We start from the raw sequence: 22,339 nt of genomic DNA, 5'->3' as shown, positions 1-22,339 counted from the left end.
GACTGTTTGATTTATGTTAGGTAGATTGCCCAGAGGGGACTGGGCGGTCTCTTGGTCTGGAACCCCTACAGATTTTATTTTTTCTCCAGCCTTTGGAGTTTTTTGTTTTTCTGTCCACCCTGGCCATCGGACCTTACTCTTATTCTATGTTAACTAATGTTGACTTATGTTTATCTTTTATTGTGTCTTCTATTTCTCTATTCATTTTGTAAAGCACTTTGAGCTACATTTTTTTGTATGAATATGTGCTATATAAATAAATGTTGATTGATTGATTGATATAGTTTATTCATTATTATTATCATCTATCAAAGCTTACAATTTGCTCACATAATAGTACAATCCCATGAAATTCTACGAATAAGGTTATTATAGAACAGAAAGCAGCACTTACTGCTGGGTGTCGTAGTCGTCATGTTACTCACATTGGGCGTCTTAGGCACTACATTCACAAATATGCATCTCATCTCAGACTGATACCTAGAAGAGAGGGAGTGATGTGCTGAAACATTTTTCTGCATTTTAACTCACATTTCTCTCATTGTTTTTAAAAGACTTACGGTCCCGCAGCCCATGCTGTAAAACAAAATGGTATATAGTTGCCCACTTCATTTTCAGATGGGGTCCACATTACAGTTGCACTACCAGTTCTTGTCATGGTATCAAACTGGAATGATTTGTTCAGATTCAGTGGGCCAGTAACCATTATATTGGAAACACTGGAAGAGAGAAATTGTAATTACAAATAAAATTATAAACAACCTTCACAGCAGTCGTACACAAATGTCATATAAATTAAGACACATGAACCTTAGAGGAATCAGAATTGATCACAGCACCTGAATAAATAATTATTCTTTGGTTTTCAAAGAAATATTCCTGATGCTTGACGTGATGATTGAGTCCTGTTTAATTTTTTACTGTTATCCTCTGTTAGTTGCACTCTTTACTCGTCTCCTGTGAACAGTAGTTAGTTATGGAAGGTGATTACTGGCACAACATTTGTTTCTGTGAGCCAAGCTAAATGTGGGCTGTCGGAACATAAACAGTGTGGTGGGAAGTAAAAAGCATTTTATCATGTGATGTTAGTAATAGTTCTTCAGAAATGGACAGTGAGTGATTGCATGATTGGTTCTAATTATAGCTGTGGTGAGCATATAAATGTGATCATTCAGCTCAAACAAAAAACAAAAAAGTGACTTCTGTTCTGACAAGAGTGATAGGAAATGTTAAAAGCTGATGTTCACTTGATCTCCAGGGTGCAAGTCAGACGTATTAGATGCAGATGATCTCTTACAGTATTTAATCTGTTCATAAGTAATGTTAGATATAATTGTGACTAAGACCTACAAGAGTGCACACCGACTGATTTAACACAATGCGCTGAAATTCAATTCCATGTGTACATGTGGTCTGATGTCAGTTTTGATGAGTTGCTGATTTTACTTTTGCTTGTTCATCATTCAAAGGCCCAAAGTTAAAATGTGCTCATCAATAAAACTTGAAACATCCTATGTACAGCAGATCAAACTCTTCCACACACTTTCACAAAATGGAAAAACAAATCTGGAGGTGCAAAAACAGCAATTTTAAACCTTATCAAGCAGACTCAGTCATGTACAGAAATCAATTTTTATACAACATGAACATAAGTGCAAAAATGTCCACAATATTAGATGAATAAACAAATGAAAACATGTGTCAGAGATACAGCAACTCACAGAAAATCCACCAGGTGCTCTACAATAGGCACGTGGGCAGTCTGTGCAAAACTCAAACTCCTACTGGTGAAACATTCCAGTGGTATGTGGATCAAGCAGAATCTCCTGAAGCGTCACTGGAGGACTTTGAATGGCCATCCCATAGCCTAAAAGTCTTTAATGGCTGCCTAGACGTGTGACTGGGCCTCAAGATTAAGGAGCTTAGAGTTTAGAGGGAGCAGCAGACTAAGGCTCGCCTGGCCGGTAGACAGAAGGTCAGAGATGAGAGAAGCAGAATGTCGTGGTTCAGCTAAACAAGGTGAACCTGAGACCCCACAGGGCAGGTACTGACTGTATTGTGTGGGAAGGCCCTAAGGATTATGTGTTTAATAGTTTACCATTTTATGTAATATTCAACTCCCCTGCTGAATTTTATTCCCTTATGTGTTAATAAACCCCTTGCCTTTGTTAGTTTGAACTTCTGTGATGCTGTTTAGGATCAGGGTCAGCTCCAGAGTACCCTTAAGTACTCAACCTTGTAATGAATAAGTAGTGCCAAGTGTTGCTCCTGCCTTGTTCATTTAGGAATATTTATCATAAACAACATGCAGTTCATCATAAATGTATTTTACAGTTACTTTGCTTTTTGCCAATTATGTCCACAAATCCCCAAAATTAATTCTGCCTGTTCTCCTTGAGCAGCAGTGTTAACAGATAAAGACAATGCAATCTGATAAACTTTAAACAATTAATGAAACATTTTCTTATAAGGCTCGACAAACACTGTCAACTCAGGTATTTAGACAACTTTTCTATTTCCTCTCAAGTATTCTCCACTCTGCACTGTCTTTTGATTTTTTCCTCTGTCTCGGTCTCCTTATCCTTCCTCTCTCCACCATATTCTGCAATCTTCTTAGAAAAAAATATCAGGGTATAAATCAAATTTCATTTAATTTTCCTGTTTGTTTAAACATGCATTCACTTAAATCAGGTTATAGTATTAAATCTGTTATACGCACTCCGCGATTCACGTCAAATATGTAAATTTTAACTTCATTATCATGTATTGTCTTTTTAATCTTATGAATGAAAAGTAATAATTTGTTAGTTTTAGACCAGACAAATTTGCTGGCATCAAGCTAAATATGAGTGATGTTTAACATTTGCAGGATTGTGAAATTTTTACATAAATAATTGTTTCCCCATAATTGCAGGCTCCAATTGGGTGTGCATGTGCATGAATGCATTTCGCTCCAAGGTTAATTGAGTTGCTTGGCTGATCATACATACGTGCAGATCAGTCAGGTACCTCATTCACACCTTGGAGGTGGCAGCATATCACATCTGTGTCCAATTAAGTCAGATAAAAGGAGCCTGCATGGCAAACAGTATAGAATTTTAATCAAAAATATATAGAATTGCAGCCTCCTTAGAGTTACATCTTTTATTTAAACATTTTAAAAGCATTGCATTTTTTGGTTTGAAAAACTACATAGTTATTAAATCTTATCTTTCAACCTTAAAACATGCAAAATTTTAAAAGTACAAAGTCAGAAGTGTAGAAAGTATAATAATGCTAAAATAATAATAATAAAAAAATGCTAATACCATATATACTGTCAAAATGTGTTGTTTGTATGGTATATCTAGAAGCACTGTGAAATACATAATCCAACATCACAGTCAGGACAATAGTAACGTGATTCCATGCGGATATTCTTTCCAGACTGATCAGCATTTGAACAGCAAACTGCACATGTAAGACTGACATGAGCGTTGCTTTCAGATTCATCAAAAGCACTTTTGATTTCATTCTCTTTTCCAATTTCACAACATTTGGGCTGCTGAAAAACATTGCTTATTAGACGCCATTATGAGGCTAGGAGAAGACATGTCTGCACCATTGCCTGTGGTAACGCTCGGGGCTTTCGCTTATGCAAGATGCACCTGTGTCATTTCCCGAGCAATGCTTGGCACTAACTCTGGTCTCATGCTTATGCTAGACACGTCTATACAGTTGCCCAAGTGATGCTTGGGTCTAATGCTAAGGAGGTTAATCAAAAAGAATTTTACTCAATATTTTAATCAATACATGATCATGTTTACAATTTAATACAAGTTTAAACTTATATGAAATTATGAAATTGAATTAGCAAACATAAGGATAAGACTTGAATGTAACTGAAGGATTAACTAATGTAATTTTAGGCATGTGAAGCTCTTGCCTCACATTAGAGGAGCTACTAATGTAATTACTAAGGTTAAAATAAAGTAGATGAGTAATAAGTACTACCTTAAAAAGTGAGGACAAACTAGTAAGAAAGCCCAAACACACCTATTAAGAAACAGCAATAAGATCAATGGGAAAACCTGTAGGACACTCCTATAAACGAAGCAATGCTTAGAATAATGGAAGAATTCACATACTGTATAAATGAAGTTACTGCTAGCTGTAGTTGATTGGTTAAGATGATAGAATTCTACATATTAAGAGTCAGATGATGTGATTTATTAAATGAGGTAATGGTGCTAGAAAAGTATAAAACAGAATGCATTGCTTAATTAATAGACCACTCCAAGGACTGAGGTATTTATGCATGATCTGTAAATAAAGAAAAGTTCTGCACACTCATCTGGGTCACGACTGCCTTCTTGTTTTTTCCATGTCACTGTCCAGATGACATACCTGTGAAAGCATGGAGGTGTTTAGTAGAGATGGCAGTAGAGCTTTTATCCAGATTGTTTAATGGAATCTTAGAAAGTGAAAGTATGCCTCAGAAGTGGAGAAGTGTACTGGTACCGATTTTTAAGAATAATGGGGATGTCCAGAACTGTACTAATTACAGGGGGATAAAATTGATGAGCCACAGCATGAAGTTATGGGAAAGAGTAGTGGAAGCTAGGTTAAGAAGGAAGGTGATGATTAGTGAGCAGCAGTGTGGTTTCATGCCAAGAAAGAGCACTACAGATGTGATGTTTGCTCTGAGGATGTTGATGGAGAAGTACAGAGAAGGTCAGAAGGAATTGCATTGCATCTTTGTGGACCCAGAGAAAGCGTATGACAGGGTACCTCAAGAGGAGTTGTGATATTGTATGAGGAAGTCTGGAGTGGCAGAGAAGTATGTAAGAGTGGCACATGATATGTACGAGGGAAGTGTGACAATGGTGAGGTCTGGGGTAGGAGTGACGGTCCTGATGGGTAAGCGGCAGAGAGGATGGATTTTAAGAAGAATGAACCAGGGCTTGTGAGTTTTTAAAGAACTGCTTACTGCTTGTGATTTTTAACCTCATTTATATGGATATTTTCATTTGGCCTTTTAACCTCCACATGTTTATTGCTCATTTTATGGATTATTTATTTATTGGGTCAATGTTATGCACTTTACTATTTGCACTTTGTTTGGTTTTAATAAAAGCACTCATATTTTTGCACCAACCACTTGCTGAATGTGTGTGTCCTCATTTGCCTGGCTCAAATCAGTACAAGACTATTGATGGCTCCCAGAAGTGATAAGGGAGTGTGGAGCTGACCCAGTCTGTCACAGGGCTATACACTGCATTAAAAAAAGTTGACCATGATATTATATTACAGTCACAGATCAAAAAGTTTACTTGTCTCCCTGATACAAATGGAGAGAAGAGGAGCTTCAATGGCAGCAGCAAACCTACATAACTTACTTTCTAATGACCTTACAAGGAACAAACGTTAACCAGAGAGGAAGACAGATGTGCAAAAGAAATACAGAAAAGAGCAGAACATAAATACACATATAAAAACTGAAACACCACAAGTGTCCAGCATATGTGGAACTCGTCTACTAAAACAAAAAACAGGGAATGAAGGAAAACTAACTTTACACTCCTAAAGAAGTACAAATGTAGCATTTATATGATGCTTAATATCAGAAGAAAAATAATTGTGTGGTTAATAGGGGTCACAAGGGGGGCATTATTTTTTCAGGATCACCCCTTGCAGGTGCCTTTGACATTAGGCAAAATCAAATGCAAAAATGGGAAAAGACAGGTCCTCAGCACTGAATAAGATGTTATCAATAACTACTAAACAAGAACCATTGGGAATTCACAAGATGGCAGAAAGGCAGAAAGCTTGGTGCTACAAGCAATGATGGAAGGCTTCAATCAGCCCCTTTATTTCCCTCATTCCTCCCATTACACAACTGCAGTAGAACAGGAAATCCTCACATGGAAAGAAAGGAAAGTCCTTCATACATCTCCAGATGTTAATAACTGGCGCCTATCTTGAGAAAATCAGGCAGAATGCCAAAGTCAGCTCTGGACGAGACATCAAAAGTCAGCCACATGCGCACCTACACTCGTTTATATGCAAGATCGATTTTATAGAACACAGTCAGCTGGTATCTGGGACCTGGAGGAACCCAACACAAACATGGAGAAATCAGACATGGTCTGAGTGGAGATTTGATCCCAGGACTATCAGGATGTAACTCTATGCACTGTACTGTCTTCTAATGAACTCAGAAATATTAAAATATAATAATCTAAGCACTTAATAAAATGAGATATGAAATAGTGAAAGATTCTTTATAACTAATCATTCATGACAAAATTTTTGAAAATGTAAAATCATTCAAAAAAACTTAGAACTTACTCTGCCTGTGATGCATGTGCAGTGATGTTGAACTCAAATTGACTACCAACAAATGCAGTTGTTCTTTCCTGATTTAGAGGAGTAGAATCCAAAAATAGAGGTATGTAATCCCCCAAGGTACAGCTGGAATAGTCATAAAAACTAGAAAACATAACAAAAAGCAAATAAGTGTCCAATGCTGACAGTATTCTGGCAGTTGATGTGTCAATGTTAAAGCTGGGCAGAATCACTTGCAAATTACATAAAAGCCCTCTAAAATCATGTATAATACATTCAGTCTGCATAAATATGGCAGCCGTAAGTATGAGGAGCGTTTTAAACTGACTGCTAGAACTTCAAACACTGTAAGAGTCAGGGAAAAGTCACCTAGCGGTGTAGCTTAACCCTGGCAGGTTCATTAAGGTGCAGTCTTGTTGATATTTAGAGCCCTTTTTGTCAAAATGTACTTCTGCTATTCCATGCTTTAAAAAACTTTGCTATAAATAACCTAAAAATGTACACCATGGAAGAATTTTTCTAAAGGCAAAGAGAATGAGAACTTACCTTGATGCATGGTAAGAACATCTTATTTTTTGTCATGGTATATATTATCTTTAAATAATTATTAATAAGATCAGTATCTTTTTTGACACAACATACCATGGATAGACATCAGGTTGTATAAAACAGAAAACACATAATTTATCTTCCCATGTGCTGATGAGTCAGTTTGGTTGTAGCTAATAAAGGAAGATTTCCGAATGCACTGACGCTAACGACATGTCTTTTGACATTTATCTGTTCTGGTTTGTTCCATCTTTGGAATTTCTGAACTTGTTTATTTTCTGTTTTTATTTTTTTTATTATTTTAACTGTGTTACCATTTTTCAGTAACATTTTCAGCAGTCATCTTCCATGGGCACAACCATTTGTATGGTGTTTCTACTAGCCAGGGTGTCACAAAAGCAGACCATAGACATAAAAAGGTTTGGGGAAACCACCCGTATATTGTGCTTGGCTGCAAATGGGTTTTAAACTGATTGAGGTGATCACAGGTTTGAGTCCACAACAGAAAAGAAAATAACAGATGGCGACTTTAAAGCCCAGGACCAGAAGTGACGTTATTGGGACTGGAACCGGAAGTGATGTCTTTTGTCCCGGAAGTGATATTATCTATGGCACTAGGCCCAGAAGTAACGTCATCACTGGGACTGGGACCTAGTGAGATATCCCATGGATGGTCTGCAGAAGACTGAAAAAGAGAGTTAGTGCAGCTCACCACCCCCTGGTCTGGCATGGTAGTACAATTCTTAAGGCCTTTCAGATGTCTCCCAATCGCATGTGTGTGACAAGCCCCCCCCCAGCCCAGACCCATCGGGTCAGGCATCTCTGACTGAGAGGTCATGAATTCGCGAGAGGGCATCAGCATTGTCATTGAGAGAACCCTTATGATGAATAAGCAAGATCTTATACAGTTGTACTTCAAGAAACCACACTTGTGACCCGTGGATTCGACTCTTTGTGAAGGGCCATCCACTGTAAAGATGCATGATCCGTAACAAGAGTGAACTCACGTCCCAAGAGGTATTATCTCAGCTGCGTAATTGCCCATTTAATTGCAAGGGCCACCCTTTCCAACGCTACATACTTGGTCTCCCGATCCAGCAGTTTCCGGCTCAGGAATATAATGGGGTTTTCAACACCATCAACGCTCTGGCTAAGCACAGCACCTAAGCCTGTGTCTGAAGCGTTCGTCGGGAGAATAAAAGGAAGCTAAAAGTTAGGCATTTTCAATACTGGTGCTGATGTAAGGGTCTGTTTTAAGTCATAAAATGCAGCGTCTGTCTTATCAGTTCACACCACATTATTAGGAGCCCTCTTCTTTGTTAAATCAGTCAAGGGCACTGCTCTCTCTGAAAACCTAGGTACAAACCGCCGGTAATACCCAGCTAATCCGAGAAATGCTTGGACTTGAAGCTTGGTTCGCAGACAGGGCCACTGCAATATGGCATAAAACTTTGAACAATGTGGCTTTACGGTACCCTGACCCACCAGGTAGCCTAAATATTTAGCTTCTTTCAACCCAAAAAAACATTTTTTAAGATTGATTCGAAGCTCGGCTTCTTCCAGCATCTGCAATACCGCTCTGACCTGCTGTAAATGTTCCTTCCATGTGCTGGAATAAATGACTATGTCATCTAAATAGGCACAACTATACACGTTACGGGGGCAGAGCGCTTTATCCACAAGACACTGGAAAGTCACAATAGCCCCATGTAACCCGAATGGAAGGATACGATACTGCTAGCATCCACTAGGGATGCTAAACATGGTCTTGACCTTAGTGGAATCCATTAAAGGAACCTGCCAGCACCCCTTCGTCATGTCAAGAGTGATCAAAAAATTATCCTGTCCCAGCCTGGGTTGTTTCACCAGGTAATCAATGAGCACTTTTCTCTCGTTAACCTTGTAAGGGCCTTGCCAATGGGCTAGCAGTTTAGAATGGGAGGTAGGAACTAGAACCATGACACAATCCCCCAGGTGGAATTTTCAGAGAGTTGTACTGCAGTCATAATAATGGGCCTGTGCTGCTTGCGCCTCCTCCATGTGAGTTTTTAATATAGGTCAAATTTTTCCCAATCGATTGCGTAATTGAGCAATGTACTTTAACTTATTTTTAGATGGAAGAGCCTCTCCTTCCCATCCTTCTTTGAAACTATCCAAAATTCCCCAGGCTTTTCGTCCATATAATAATTCAAAAGGTGAGAACTCCATAGAGACTTGTGGGGTTCCTGATAGGCAAAGAGCACGACGAGGAGGAGCAAAGCATTTGCTTGAGAGTCTGATTAAACCTCTCAACTAGACCATTTGTTTGAGGGTGATACACCGCGGTCTTTAAGTGCTTTATTTTAAGTAACTTGCCTGTTTCCCTGAACGTCTCCAAGGTAAAAGGCGTCCCTTCATTCGTAAGGACTTCTTTAGGGATTTTGCCTATCTTCTTGGAGCCCTTGATATCATGTTTAAGATGAAGTGCAGTAAAGTATATATGTTACATTATACACATAAACTTTTAAGTTCATTTAAATAGTGTGCATTGTTAATGATTAAATATGCAAGGAATCAGTCCCGCAGTGGTAGCGAAGAGCTCACTACCCTGTTCCTGCCAAACACGTAGTGATTCACACGTATTAGAGTACATAGAAGAACACATAGAATGCAAAGCATTTAACATGCTACTTTAGATATGATGGGATTTGAGAAACTATTAAACGATTTTAAGCTGCAGTTTATGATGTGCTACTTAATGACAAAATAAAGTATATGATTAAAGTGGAAATTTTGACCTTTTTTCACACTGTGTCCGTTTTTTTTCTTTTCTCTGTACCCTAATACACTTCTATATGACACTCAGACGTTGGGCTACGACTCGCTTTTTCTCTGCAATTTTGATATCTGACCACTTCTTATTTATTTCGGGCACAGTGCAACTTTCTGAACTTTCGAGTTTCTCTGCCACTCTGTTACTCGATCAACTTCCTTTTGTTGTTTATATAACTGCTTAAACCACAAATAGTACATTTTTTCTTGCCTCTACTTTGTATTTGCTGAAATTCTTTTTCCCCATGCTTTTGCCATTGTCTTTTCTCAGAATGCAAAACATAAGGGGCTATTTATATTTATCTGCATATTCAAAGAGGTGTAATTCTGGGAGGTGTTGGGGTGGAGCAGCAGGCGCGTGCACGAGCGATACTTTTCACGCCGACCGGGATTTATGTAGAGGAAGAATGTGGAAGTTGGCATACGCAGATTTATGTATCTGGATTTTTTTGTGCGTACACATATTTCCGCTTTTGTCCGTACACCATGTTTTAATGTGAATTATACACACGGTGTTATGTATGAGGCCCCAGGTCTTTATTTTTTTCACCAGCTGGTCTGGGGAAACCCCACCTTTCGCTAGGGTGAAAGTGGGGGGGACAGCTCTCTCCTCCGAGAGAGTGGCATAATAAGTCCCTTTCACTTCCCCCATAGGAACCAACCTACTCCTGCAAGTCTCTCCCATACTCTCCTCTTGTTTCTTAGTTAGCCCAGATTTGATCAATAGGAGTGGAGCCTGCACTGGGTCGGTCCGGACCACGGGATGAACCCCCCACCCGGAAACTCAGCCCCAGTACTCTCCCACCTGGTCAGAATTCAGGTCCTGTCCCTGTTTCTTTTGGGCTTCCATCCTGCCAACTGAGCCAGTGTCACAAAAGCAGACCATAGACCTAAAAAGATTTCGGGCAGCCACCCACATATTGTGCCTTGGCTGCAAATGGGTTTTAAATTGATTGAGATGATCACAGGTTTGAATCCACAATAGAACTGAATATAACAGGGAAAGACGGTGGCTTTAAAGCCCAGGACCGGAAGTGACATTATTGGGGCCGGATCTGGAAGTGATGTCTTTTGTCCCGGAAGTGACATCATCCATGGCACCAGGACCGGAGGTGACGGCATCACTGGCGCCAGGACCTGGTGAGATTTCCTGTGGATGGTCTACAGATAATTTGAAAAACAGAGTTAGTGCAGCTCGCCACCCCCTGGTCTGGCATGGTAGTACTATTCTTAAGGCCTTTCAGATGTCTCCCAATCGCATGTGTGACAAGGGTTACATTGTATATAGCAATGCCATCTATTGCCAATGATATTGCCAGCAATGTCATAATTTGTGACACCATAATGCAGATCTTATTTAAGAAGAAGTGTTACAGAGTATTCAGTATTCAAGCAGCAGATTTTTTTTCTAAAAATATTCAGTTACAATCAGTAGACTGAAGGGAAATAAACAGACTAATGCAAGTACTTTGAATTTTTTTTTTACTTTGATTTCACCTATGTGATTTGGTTTTGGTGATTTGATTTGGATGGATTCTTTATTTCTAATTCTTGCTTGTGGTTAGATTAGACCTCTGCTAGCCTATTTCGTTGCCTTCCATCTCCTAGTTTACTTCTCCTTGTATCAAACTCCTCTGAACTCCAGTTCATCTTCAAATTATTCAAAGTAAATGCTTAGATAAAAAATGAAAGGACCTAAAGCGCAGAAAGCATTTGCTTAAATCTTGCAGTGCTAACTTACTCAGCATAACACTCTACAATAGCCCTGCAATCAGCCATGCCTCATAAATCCTTGTGTGATGAGCAGTTTGTAATCCGCATTGAAGAAAAAAAATGGACTAAAGACCGAGAAATATTTCTTCAGAGAGATTAAAAAATAAATTGTACAGACAAGCAAGAGATCAAAACATGAACTGAAAATGCCAAGCATCTCAACCAAATCAATAGACAAAAATCAAGATCAATCTAAAGATAGTTTCCTGATTTAACTAAACACTTACCAAAGATTATTTGCTATAAAGATGTTATCTATAAAAATGGAAACTAGGCATGTTGTGCCTCCAACTTAAACTCAAATTACACAATGACATCCTTTGTCACAATGCCAGTGACCACATAGTAGAGTAAGAAGGGGTGTATGATCACTCAAATAGTTAATTATCAGTTTTACCTTCGGCAATGCTGGTGATTAATTAAAACAATCAACAAGAAAACCCTGATGGAACGGAAAGCTAAATGTAGGTTGAGTGAGGGATCTTTGTTTCACTTCCCAGCCAGACAAGGTTCGCAAATCTGCCAAAGTCTACATTAAATACTTTCACTTTTTCTGTTGTGGTATGGTGTGGCCAAAGACTTAGTTTCACAAATAACCCAGACACACTTGTTGAAACAAACAAAATAATACAATTTATAACATAAGGATAATAAAAGACAGATATATGCAAGTATATATAAAATGATATATATGAATAAAGATACATGTGGATGAAAGAGAATAACAAAAAATACAAAACATAAACTTGTGAAAGCTAGCTGAACTTATGAATTCTGATCTTTCAGTTCATGTGATTAAGATGGATATGTTCTTTTGAAGGTTATTAAGCTTTTGTTGCCTCAGTGACTCACAGTGAGTGTCTATGCCAGCTTACCTTCCCTGTGTGGATGTGATTTGCTGCTTTGCATTCTTACTGGATTTAGGAAAATTCAAAACTCATCTAGAACTTATCTTTCACATAAAGTATTACCTTTCAGTTATAGTTACACCAATACTACAATACATTAGCTGGTTTTGTCCTTTTTTATTGAATTTTTTAAAAATTATTTTATTCAAAGAAAATATTACGTACAATCAAGTCAAACTTAACAAAACAGAATTCAACCCCCACACAAGAGAAAGAGAGGTGAGCCAACAGCAAGAGCAAATCTATAAAAACAACCGAGAAGGGAGAATATCCTTTTCACTGATATACAGTAGACCCCTGTGAAGTCGTGGTTCAGAGGTCACGGTGTCAGTCATTTGCGGATTTTTCCTTAGAATCTAAATAATAATTGTTAGCTGAAACCGCAAATATCCTCCACAATTTTATGGCTTTTTTCGTGGCAATACCGTACTATAGAGAGAACAGGAAGCAACTGTAGAGAAAACCGCGACTTGGGATGGTGAAAGCTGCCAATAGAATTTGAAACTGCAACTCCCAGCAGTCCCTGCAGTGGCTCTGATTGGTCTTCTGCTGAGGGTGCTGGGGCTGTTGAGGTCAAAGGATATCAGCGCGACTTTTAAAAAGAGGGCCGGTGACTAAAAGCAAAAAATAAAGTTTTTGTAATTTGTGTTTCAAGTTCCTGTCTGTCTGCCTGCTTTCTGTTGGGTTATCTGTACTTATTCATTTTGTCCTGGATCGTTTTGTGCATCTGGATTGTCTGCTGTCTGCCTGTGTACATGAGGACTGTAAATGGATTCATAGCCATCCTGCAAAGAAAGGAGCGCTCCTGAATCCGTCCACCCGTCTTGAGCATTTCAGAAACTACCTGTAGGACTATCTGTACATTCCCATTCAATGTGTGGATGTCTGGACTATCTATTTTCATCATTACATTTCATCTGTTGCCATTTTTCATGAACTTTTTCATGATTTACTGTGTGTGTTTTGTTTGTGCTTTTGTTGTATTTAATGTGTAATCGCCGTAAGGGGAACAGGGGTGCTATCATTGTTTTCTTATTTCATTTTTTTTCATTACATTCTTTATTTGCTGTTTGATTACCGGTTTGCTTTTTTTTTGGTTCATTTTTTGAGTGCGAGTGGTCTCATTTTTAAATCATTGTCTTCGATGGTTCTCGCGTGTCGCTACACTTACTTAAAAGCCTGAACCGTACCTGTCCTTTTTAGCTGATTGCTTTGTTTCTCTCTCCTCCCCCCCGACATTCTCTGCTCCTGTTGGGAGTTGTGCTCCCCTATGATGTTTGTCTATTCTTTAATCAATAACTAACTGCATACTGAATTCCTTTTACTTCTGAAAGAGACATGTTTGTTTGAAGTGTTTGAATAAAGTTCCTGTCTCTACAATCTCCTGTGTTTCTGTGCAATTATGTTCTAATGGCTGACCCCTTACCCGACCGGCAGCTACACCTCCAAGACCTGTGGCCTGGATAAATTACTGAGGTTGAATCTAATTCTCAAGCCGTACTTTTAACAAATTAAACTTTTCCCCACAATTGACGGTGTAAATAAGGACAAAAGGAAAGCAGATATGTAAACCTAAACTGATAAATTGTATTAAATGAAACAGAAAAAATAGTAAAATAAATAAACATATATATCCCTCCACCAAAGCAACAACGTGACAACAACCTATATGAATATAACAAACCCTCCCTTGCCCTTGTAACATATAACAAACAACACGAATAACAAAAATGAATGAGATACGGAAATGAATGGTCGTGAACTTGAGTCCGAGTAACAATTGTCCTGAATGCAGATGACTGGTTAACCAATATATGGAGTGTTTGTATTTCCCGGAACAAAATGGAACAGCCTCACCGTGTATCCTCGGCGCGTGGTGGATGATGAAATCCGACCCCAGGGTCTCTCGTGATGAGGGTATTGGAGTAAGTCCGGCGGAATGAAAAACAAACTGGATGGAAATGCGCGATGTGGAATACAGCAGGTACAGATGGTTAGTGGTCGTTCAAAATGAAAGTCTCCTTCTGTCTCTCCTCTCTCTTCTTCCTCTTTGTTCCCTCTTGATTGTTTTTATAGTCCTGTGATGGATGTAATTGATTGATTGTAAACCGGTGTTTTCCAGGTTTGGGGCTGCAGTCTCCTTCCATCATTCGTCCCCCTTTACGGGGACGGCATTCACTGACACACACAAACAGCAAATGGGACGATGGAAACAAGACGCAGTAGCCCCGCTACAATGTGACCCAAGCATGACACCCTGCAGCACTGCTCCTGGGATTAAGCCGCTGCACTAGACTAGCCTGGTAAGCGTCAGTGTTGGCCTCTGTGTGCTTGAGTGCAGCCAGTTCAAGCGCAGTTGGCTCGGTGATTTGCATCCATGGCATCAGTTGCACTTTGTACATATTGTTCCAGTAGTTTTTTAAAAAGTTTTTACAGTTCATTAGCAGTGTGTATAATGATTAGTGTTTCGGTAATTGTGATGCTCTTTGCATGAGAAAATGTGTTCCATTAAAATTTCACTTTTATTTTGTGAATTGTGACGTTTATATAAAGTACAGCAAAAAAGTATTTGGCGTCCAGGGATGCATTAACCCCCAAGTATGTGGCAGTTTAAGGGTTAAAGCCCCAAGATGCCGCAGAAACGAGCTGCACCTTCTAAGGCTTCAGGCAATGTAAACGTGCTTGCATGAATTACAGTACATATAGCGGTAACATCAGTATTTTACATTCTAGCACTGCGGGAGACACAGCAGTACAGTACTGAACAGTATACGGGTTTACCTTTACATTCTTTATTTTTAGTTAATGTATTAAGCTGAGTTTGAAATTAAATTAAAGTGTTTGGGGGGCATATTTAGGGTTTAAACTATGAAAATAGGCATTTTTTTAACCACATCCAAAATTCATGTTTTTTCACAATTTGTGGGTGCTCTAGGAATTTAACCCCTGCGAATTTTGGGGGTGTACTGTAAATGCTTATTCTAAAATGTTACTAATTAGATCTTGCTATATTTTAAAAAAGTTTTAAACAGATCCTGTAAGCGAATTTAAGCAAGATAAGTCAACGTGCTAGTTATGTGGTGTCAGCAATTACAATCAATATGTCCTTTTCCACTATAAACTCATCTGGGAGCCCACAAAACACAGCTGTTAATGGGTTGGAAGTGATTGTGAAACCAAGGATGTCTGATAGGCATTCAAAGATTTTTCTCTAAAATTATGTTAATTTGGTGCTCTTCCAGAACATGTGGCCCTCTAAGGCTGGAGTTAGATTGCAACATTCATAGGTTGAATCTTGCCCTGGATACATTTTAGACAATTTTAAATGAGAATGAGGCTTTCTCCAGACACATGGAAGGATCTTCAGTAAGCTTTCTTTTGTTTTAGGAGCTTGTCACCTTCTTTGCTTTGGTCGCACCTTCTGGCTATAATGGTGCTGCAGTTTCTCTTCAAGGTCCAAGCGCATTGTGTCAGTCCTCTTCTGCTAGCAAAATCACATCTTCTGTGCAACTGGTGATCAGTCAGTTGTCATATTCAGCCAGACAAAAGCGTGACCTTTCGTATATGGTCTTCCTCGGCTTGGTCACTTGTTGTACCCTTTAGGAATTACGGCCACACCATAAAAGCACTGGGTTCTGTGCTATACAACATAAGTTATGGCTAGATCGAGCAGTGAGCTTGATGCGGGAAGCAATGAGCTAGGGTGTGCTAAGGTGTTTTAACAGCAGGAGTGGACATCTTGCCATTAGTTTCTTGGGTGCACATAAGCCCATCCTTTTGGTTGAGCAATGGTGCAAAGTTCTGTCCCTCAAAGTTATCAGTCCCTGAGTTATTGGTCTTGTGTTTGAGAAGAGTCCATTTAAGTGGTACCACAAGAAGATGGATCTGAGATGTCACTTATTTATCGATCATTTTATCGGATACGCTGCAGAACCTGCATTACAAAGAGAAGCCCATTGAAAATGAAGCTGATTTTAAGAGTGTCTGCCTGCAGCTTGCTATGCCAGGAATTGTGTTCCAGCCTGGAAACATGGCTAATGCCAAAATGTCCTACAGTAGAAATTTGCATCATTGCTGTACAAACATGAAAACAGAGCATAAAATGACAGTGCCCTTAATGAATGTCCATATTAAAATGGTGATGAAATAATGTCACTAAAACGATGGCAAAATTAAGAAACAGTTGAACAAACAAAATATTAATATGAAAAAAAAAGATAAAATAAATGAAAATAATAATCACAATGTAAACACAACAGAACCCTTCACCTTCTAAGGCACGGCTGCCAATGCACCTGCCAAGCTTCCCAGTGGGTAAACTGTGGTAAAAAGTGAGGTGTGAGAACGTCAGACACAACCTAAAGACTTGTCCTCTTGGCTGTTTCTTGCCTCCTTAATTCCAAAATATTCAGAACTTCATATCCATTTTCCAATTAATAGTAGTTGGAGAAAGAGTAGAATATTACTGAAGAAAATGAGTAGAAAGAACTGGTTTTACTGTGAAATATCCATCCATCCATCATCCAACCCGCTATATCCTAACTACAGGGTCACGGGGGTCTGCCGGAGCCAATCCCAGCAAACACAGGGCGCAAGGCAGAAAACAAACCCCACACACCAAGCACACACTAGAGACAATTTAGGATTGCCAATGCACCTAACCTGCATGTCTTTGAACTGTGGGAGGAAACCCACGCTGACACGGGGAGAACATGCAAACTCCACGCAGGGAGGACCCAGGAAGCGAACCCGGGTCTTCTTACTGCGAGACAGAAGTGCTACCCACTGCGCCACCGTGCCACCCATTGTGAAACATCAACTTCTGAATTAATTCTAAAATATTGTGGGGACCCAGAACCCCAAATCAACTAAGAATTAAAAACAACTGTTTTAAGTGAGTTTTGTGATAGTAAAATTACATGCAAAACAAATTTAGCATCAGTTTCACAAAACCGTATGCAAATGGAATCTCATCTGTTTTGCACATCAGTACCAACCATATTGTGTAATGTTACAGTTTACATAATCTATGGTGGCCATCGCAAGATGGTGGTGTGGTTTGTGTTGGCCAAATGTGCAAACAGGAATTTCATTGTACTGTTTACATGTGACAATAAATCTGGAATGAGCTGATTCCATTACACCTTTTCTAAAAAATAAAGCCTTTTATGTTTAAAAAAGCTAACACTATTGTCCACCTGCATATCATTCCTAAGTTTGAAATTCCAATCGACAATTAGCATTGCATACTTTTTGCAAAATGTTGTATGTACTGCAGATAAGCAAAATATTAAGGAAATTGGGAAAAAAAGCACAAATTAGGCAACAGAACCAAAACACGATGTTACAGAATGAAGCATTATTTTTTTTTTCTTTAGGGCATACTGAATTGCTGTTGTTAATATAAAGACTGAGGATGGCTTTTTTGAGAGAGTAAAAGTAATTACTAATTTTTACTGTTTGTTGTTTAAACATTTGTTTCAGCCCACTTCATGATTAAGCAGGTGGAACTGAAGTCTTTAATGACAACAAAGGCTCATGATTTGCAGCAATTTTATCAATGAATAAGTAAATTACCTTGGAATCATCATTACAACATTAACAAATTATAATCTAGACCTTTCTTGTAGTTTCTTTCTTCCCACTACTCATAGGATATCACAATTTACAACTCTAGTGGAGACCCGGGCACACCTGCCGCCCCAACCCGACACAGACAGGCAAAGACACCAGCTCAGTCCAACACAAAGCCCTTTATTCAGTAAAAGGCACCCCGACCCGGAGCAGTGTCCAAGGACTGATACTAGCAGTTACATACACAGTAATCACTGTCCCTTTCCTAAGGAGCCTTGCAGCCTCCTTCCTTCTCCACACCTCTTTGGTGAGCTTCATCCACCTCCTCCCGACTTTGGCCTCCGAATGAGGTGAGGCTGCCCCTTTTTTCTGCATCCTGGGAGTACTTCTGGTGTTGCATCCTCATGACCTGGGAATACTTCTGGGTAAGATGTGAGCCCTGTCCACAAGGGCTCAACAATCCCTGAAACACCCCCGGCGGTCCCCACGGCACCCAACAGGGCTGTAGCGAACTCCAACTCACAGTGTGGCCTGCGGTAATCCATGCCGTGGCAGCCCAGGAGGGCTGCCAACTAACGGTTCAGGAGAGGCAGTGCACTTCATAAACTACCTCCCCCTGTCCTTCCATTCTGGAAGCATCCTGGCCGGGCATGAACGCCAGCTGCCTCTTACACTACCTATGAAATGTATCTTGTTCAAGCTTTCATTTACTTTAGGTCAGCCTACTAAAGCTTTTTACTTATGGGGCTCCCATGACATGCTGTCTGATATCCTCTATTCCTTTAAAATGATGCTGTCTTCACTTTATCCATAATGCCCCTCTATTTTACTCCTTCTAATAGCTCAGATGAAAGGGATCATTGTGTGGTCCTCCCGCTCACCACTTCAAGGGTCTGCTCTCTTCATTACTCCAACAAATGTCACATCTACCCCGGCCTGCCTTCAGTCTTTCACCATGACACTTGCAATATCCATTTTAATAATTTTTTTATGTCTCTGAGCCTATTTTGAACATCCATTCAGTATCTAAACTCACATTTTCCATAGTAGAAGGTCACAATCCCAGCAGGAATCAATCCTGTATGTCACAGTGCAACAAGTCACTTTTGAGTTGATAGTCAATTAGCTTAGGAAGGGAGAGGGTGGTGCAGTAATCCAGTCAGGGGGGTGATGTGCCAACTCCAAAGACCCTGTGAACCAAGGTATTGTAGAGCAGCACCACTAATCACAATGTTAACCTAATTTTTAAAGAATTTATTAACTGATGGATTTTTTTTTTTACTTTTTAATTTTTGTTTTAATTTCCATGAATTCATCTGTATTTTTCAAGCTGTTATGGAAAAATTAACTAATTAAACAAAACTGTAAGCATTAAAGAAAGACTTACTGTTGAAAACACCCTGAAGTGGTATTTTGCTTAGAGGTTCATCTGTTGGACTGTTTCCTTTGCTCTCGGAGGACCCATCACTGTATGTTAATGTAATGTCCTGTTGAGGGAAATCCTCGATGACGAGTTCAAATATGCCTGGGTATCCAAGTAGGTTATTAAATGAAAGTTCACATGTTTCCTGAAAAAATGCAAAACAAGAATAAACAATGAGAAACACTTCAACAACTTCACACAAGGCTGAGACACAAAATCCAAGGGAGCTCATTGGCCGGATGTGCAATCACAGTTATGAGTGGTGTCACAGCAGAAGAGTTTGATTTTGAAGGGTCACACCACAGAACCTTTTCATTCAGATTATTTCAATTTATTCTTAGTAGGCCCATATGGGATTTGTAGTTTCATTTTTCCAGGATTTTCTACTCTAGACTGCGCAATATCTTCTTCTTTCTTTCTTACTATATAAAAGCGGTCGAGATTGTACTTCTGTCCCGTGAGTGGAAAGCGTAGCGGTATTCCGCTTATCACAGACTTGCTACTTGCAGCTTGCGGTACGAAGCGACATGATGTGAGCAGAGTTATGGTGCTCCCATCGTTCTCTTGCTTTTGTGCGCGATGTGCTGGAAAAATAGACAAAATTATGTCTCTGGAAATAATTAATGTTGATGGAGTACAAATGCCTCACCGCATAGTAAATATCAGGGGGGTTCAAAACGGCGACCTCAATATAGAAAAAAAAGTTTAAATTTCATCACAAAAATAACAGAAACTACGAGTATTAAAGTAATACCGCTCAAATGCAATATAACCAAATTAATGAGTTTGTATAAAATATCAAATTGATCTACATATTGAATTGCCTTAAGAAGTGCTCAGCTTAAAAGTCGGGTCAGCCTAGTTTCCAAATAAAGGCCCTGCATGCTCTGTTTTCCTTTTAGTTTAAAAGCTCCAAAAATATGAAATAATCTACCTATAGAGATACACCAGGCTGGAATGACAGAGTTGTTTAAATCATGACTTAAAACTTATTTTTTTAATCAGACTTTTTGTTAAATTTGTAGCTGATCAAAATTCCTTGAGGCTGGTGGTAGAAAGAAGAATACAGAGATCCTGTCCTTGAGGATGTTTGTGTAAACTGACTCTGTATTTTATTCTTTTCTCTCTCTTAGATATGTGATAGAATGGCTACCAGGGCCTGGGTGAGTTTTTAGTTACAGAATGCCGGTGGTCTTTTTCTTCACTGGAGTTTTTTTTTTCCTTTTCCTCACTGACCATTCTCCTGAGTAAGATGCTATATAAATAAATGTTACTGTTGTTATGTCTGGTGGTACTTCCCAAGATTTGCCTGGAATTACTACAGTAAGTGGCACCGGCTTAAAATCCCAATCTGACCAGTTTCATTTTGTGTGTGGAGTTGAGAGGAGTGTAGATGACAGGAGATGAAGTGAGGCCAGCAGATCTAAAAAGGAACAGGAGATGACAAGGGAACAAATTGCATGTATAATGGGCAGATTTCAAAATCCTCCTTTTAACATATAAAGCCTTAAATGGCCAAGGTCCATCTTACTTATCTGAACTTATCATGACTTACAAACCTGAGCGCACATTAAGATCTCAAGATGCTAGTCTGCTTATGATTCCAAGGATTAATAAAATCACAGTGGGAGGTCATGCTTTTAGTTACAGGGCCCCTAAACTGTGGAGTGGTCTGCCAGCTATTATAAGAGATGGCCCTTCTGTCTCAGCTTTCAAATTCTAGCTGAAGATTCACTATTTCAGTTTAGCACACCCTGAGTAAAGCTGCAGATAAACTATGCAGACTGCATCTCTGTTGTTAGTCATTAGCACTAAAACATAAGTAATATGACAGCTGTAATTTGTTACTAACCCTCACCTATTGTGTTTCTCTTCTCGGTACTCACATGTGGCATTTGGTGCCACTGCCCACCTGCCAAGTTGTTTTGCCTGCCTAAAGAAAAGTCACCTCTGATGGAGGATCGCATGAATCGTCGGATAGAGGGGTCCTTTCATCGGATTGGCTATCCCAGAGCTGACTCAGCTGTGGAATGGCTAATAGGGGGAGGCAGCTTGATGGCCGAGGTCTCCAGGACTCTTGAACAAATCCAAATTGTATTATGTAATATCATGTACTATTGAGTTCTGCTCTGTACTTCTAATATTTGTGCTGCAGTGTTATATTGTATTGATGATTACTTGTGTCCTGTTCTGTGTATTGTATTGACCCCTATTTTTTGACATCCTGCACGCCTACAAGGGTTTTTTTAGGAGTTTTTTCCTTATCTTCTTAGAGTGTCAATGCTGTGGGTCTATCAAAAGGCAGGGCCTGTTAAAACCCAGCAAAGCAGCAGGTCCAGATGGAGTATCCCCTCAAAAGTGCACCTTCAACCTGAGCCTGGAACAGGGGAGAGTCCCGAGGCTTTGGAAAACATCTTGCATCACCCTAGTCCCAAAGGTGTCACATCCTAGTGAGTTGAATGACTTTCGGCCTGTCGCTCTGACGTCAGATGTGATGAAGACCATGGAGCGGCTGCTGCTTCACCACCTGAGGCCACAGGTCTACCACGCCATCGACCCTCTGCAGTTCGCATACCAGGAGAAGGTGGGAGCGGAGGATGCCATCATCTATATGCTACACCGATCCCTCTCCCACTTGGACAGAGGCAGTGGTGCTGTAAGAATTATGTTTCTGGACTTCTCTAGCGCCTTCAACACCATCCAACCTCTGCTCCTTAGGGACAAGCTGACAGAGATGGGAGTAGATTCATACCTGGTGGCATGGATCGTGTACTATCTTACAGACAGACCTCAGTATGTGCGTCTCAGGAACTGCAGGTCTGACATTGTGGTCAGCAGCACAGGAGCGCCGCAGGGGACTGTACTTTCTCCGGTCCTGTTCAGCCAACATACATCAGACTTCCAATACAACTCGGAGTCCTGCCATGTGGAAAAGTTCGCTGATGACACTACAATCGTGGGCTGCATCAGGAGT

At 39.7% G+C, this 22,339-nt stretch overlaps 1 long non-coding RNA gene across 1 annotated transcript; it reads right to left on the bottom strand.

The window, feature by feature from the left end:
• Positions 1-377: 377 nt before the first annotated feature.
• LOC120519204 lies at positions 378-6,465 on the bottom strand. The gene is made up of 3 exons (XR_005631410.1): positions 6,331-6,465; positions 561-719; positions 378-480 (listed from the first exon to the last, which is right to left on the bottom strand). It is a non-coding gene; the product is annotated as an uncharacterized LOC120519204 (long non-coding RNA).
• Between the last annotated feature and the right edge of the window lie 15,874 nt (positions 6,466-22,339).

The sequence above is a fragment of the Polypterus senegalus genome, unplaced genomic scaffold (assembly GCF_016835505.1).
Source record: "Polypterus senegalus isolate Bchr_013 unplaced genomic scaffold, ASM1683550v1 scaffold_4799, whole genome shotgun sequence".
Taxonomy (NCBI): Eukaryota; Metazoa; Chordata; class Cladistia; order Polypteriformes; family Polypteridae; genus Polypterus; species Polypterus senegalus.
The sequence above is the reverse complement of the archived record's forward strand: the minus strand, read 5'-3'. Positions and strand labels throughout refer to the sequence as shown.